Below are 3,241 nucleotides of genomic sequence, written 5' to 3' on the forward strand. Positions count from 1 at the left end.
CAGGACCCTTACCTATCACCATACACAAAAGTCAACTCTAAATGGATCCAAGACCTAAACATAAAACGTCAAACAACTGTAGAAAATTCAGGAGACATCCTTATGGAAATTGGAACTGGTAACTAATTCCTGATCAAATTCCATGCCGTAAGAGATAAGATAGACAAGTAGGACTTCATCAAACTGAAAAGCTTCTGCAAAAGCAAAAGAAACCATCAAGAGAGTGGAGAGACAGCCCAAAGAACGGGTAAAAATATTTGCCAACTGACAAAGAGGACTAACATCCTGGATCTATAAGGAACTCAAATGTGCTGAAAGGGAAAAAACAAACAGTCCCATTAAAAAGTGGGCAAAGAACATGAATAGACACTTCTCAAAAGAAGAGATTCGGGCAGCCAACAGACACTTGAAAAAGTGCTCAGCCTCACTAATCATCAGGGAAACACAAATCAAAACCACACTGAGATACCACCTAACCCCATCAAGAATGACTGTCATTAATAAAACAAACAACAACAGATGCTGGTGAGGATGAGGAGAAAAAGGAACGCTTCTACACTGCTGGTAGGAACGCAAACTAGTACAACCTCTCTGGAAAACAATGTGGCAATTTCTAAAAGAACTAGCCTTTGACCTTCCATATGACCCAGCAATCGCCCTACTGGGAATATCCTCAGAGGAATTCAAGTCATTCTACAAAAAGAAAACTTGCACACACATGTTTATTGCAGCAAAAACATGGAGTCAACCATGCTGCCCATCAAAACTGGACTGGATTTAAAAAAATGTGTTACACATATATTATGCAGCCATAAAGAAGGACAAACATATAGAATTCACAGCAACTTGGATGGATTTAGAGTCGATCATACTTAGTGATCTATCACAGAAACAAAGAACAGAGGACCATATGTTCTCTCTCACAAGCGGACTCTGAACATCTACCATAATACTATAAAAAAGGGATGGGCAGTGGTAGAATACTGCCAATGTGGCTGTGTGGACATTACATCAATGGGGGTACCTGATTCCAAACCCAGTAAACTGGGGACCAAGGGGAGGCCCAAACTTTACCTGTACAATGTTCACTTGTATACCTAACCCTGAATTCTACTCCACATCTTTAAAATAAAAAAAAATTTTAACTCAAAAGAATAAAAAAAAGTTACTTTCAACTTCCAGTATTTTTTCCCAATGATATAAAACAATAAAAATGAAAACAGAACAAAGCAAAACCCCACAGTCTAAGCATAAGCCAGAAAATTATAAAATTTAAAATAACTGTGAGTTAAAAAAAAGAAATGAAAATTGTTTCAGGCAAAATTCACCAAGGGATGTTAAAATTAGTGGTCTAAGAACACCTACATAGTCTCAAAGTATGTCTCCCCAAGATATTTTACATCTTTCCAATGAAAAATGAGTAACTCTACAGTAGATAAGTCTGGCAGACACCACCTTAACCAAGTGATCAATGTTAAAACACTATTAAGAAGATATGTTGATATAATGTATCCTTTGTTACAATGCCCTTGAGAAAGGCAAGATACTGTTTCTATATCAGTCTTGCTAAATGCATAACCTCATTGTAATCATGAAAAAATTATACAAATCTAAAGTGACAAACATTCTACAAGATAAGTAGCTAGTGCTCTTCAAAAATGTGGACATTTTTGAAAGAGGAGGACAGATAAGGAACTGTCACAGATTGAAGGAGTCTGAAGAGATACTACAACTAAATGCAGTCTGTGATCCCGAACTGGGTCCTAGAACACCAAAAAGGACCATTAGTGAAAGAACTAGTGAAATTAAAATAAGATTTCTAGTTATGTAATAGATTGTACCAAAGTTAATTTCCAGGCTTTGGTAATTATCAATAACTAAGGTTTGTGAACATTAGGAGGAAGCTAGGTAAAGGGTATATGAGAATTCTCTGCACTATGTTTGTAACTTTTCAGTAAATGTAAATAAGTTTAAGACAAAAAGTTTAAAAAATCACCTTCAACCTTTTTCGAATAAGTGAGGTTTTTCATACACAATTATTGTCCGACATTCTCCCGATTTGTCCTGAGCTCATAGCTTCCCATGTTATCTCCTTTGACTCAGAAAATTCTTCATATCTAATGCCAATTTAAATATTGTACTCTTACATAAAACATCCTCTGATTACTACAGATATAGACATTCTCAGATCTCCCAGCACTGTACCCCAATGTAGAACTAGATAATTAGATAATTTTTTAATTCTTTTTTACTTGTATTTCTCATTATCACTACAATAAGGAAAGCTCCCAGAAAACTGTACATTTTTTTGTGATCTTCTCCAGCACTGAGCTAAACTTACAGTCAATGCTTGTTAAGTACATGTTGACTCATTCACTCATACATTACTAAAGAAACCAGAGATTTGGAAGCTCACGTCATCCATTTACGACCTCTCTGTGTAATTAGACATCACATCTAGGACTGAATGGACTGCTAATTACAATCTAAGTATGGCAATTCTGACACCTTCTTGTTCTCAGGAAGTAACCAAAATGTATAATACTTCTTTCAATTTAATAAAGTAATTGGGGTTGAATAAGCACCATAATTCAGAATTAAAACAATTTATAGAAATACAAACCTAAATTATAAGTCTTTAGAAGCTCATTTAAAAATGTTAAATTCGGCCAGGCTCAGTGGCTCAGTCTGTAATCCTGTGCCTTGGGAGGCTGAGGTAAGTGAATTGCCTGAACCCACAGGTTCGAGACCTACCTGGGCAACTTGGCAAGACCTCATCTCTATAATAAATTAAAAAAAAATTATCCGGGCATGGTAGCACGCGCCTGTAGTTCCAGCTACTTGGAAGGCTGAGGCGGAAGGATCGCAGGAGCCCAGCAGTTCGAGGGTGCAGTGGCCGGAAGCCTGTCACTGCACTCCAGTCTGGGCGAAAGAGTGAGACTCCAACTCAAAAAAAAAAAAAAAAAAAGTTAAATTTCTCATTAAATGTTAATATTAAAGGTACAATAACATAACCAACTATCACAGATAAGAAAGATACCAATGTTTTATGATATATTTTCCATAACCCAGGACTGTTTCCTCTGAGTATTCCTAGGATGTCTACTGATCTGTTGAAGTCATGTAGTGGGAACAAGTGCACATTTTCTTTGCCAAGAGAATACCATAGATGAATGTTAAAAAACAGCTCTGTAAGCCAAAATGCACATCTGCACACACTTAAAAATGTAGCTCTTTAAAA

The sequence above is a fragment of the Carlito syrichta genome, unplaced genomic scaffold, assembly GCF_000164805.1.
Source record: "Carlito syrichta isolate Samal-C Ts95f unplaced genomic scaffold, Tarsius_syrichta-2.0.1 Scaffold88854, whole genome shotgun sequence".
Lineage (NCBI taxonomy): Eukaryota > Metazoa > Chordata > Mammalia > Primates > Tarsiidae > Carlito > Carlito syrichta.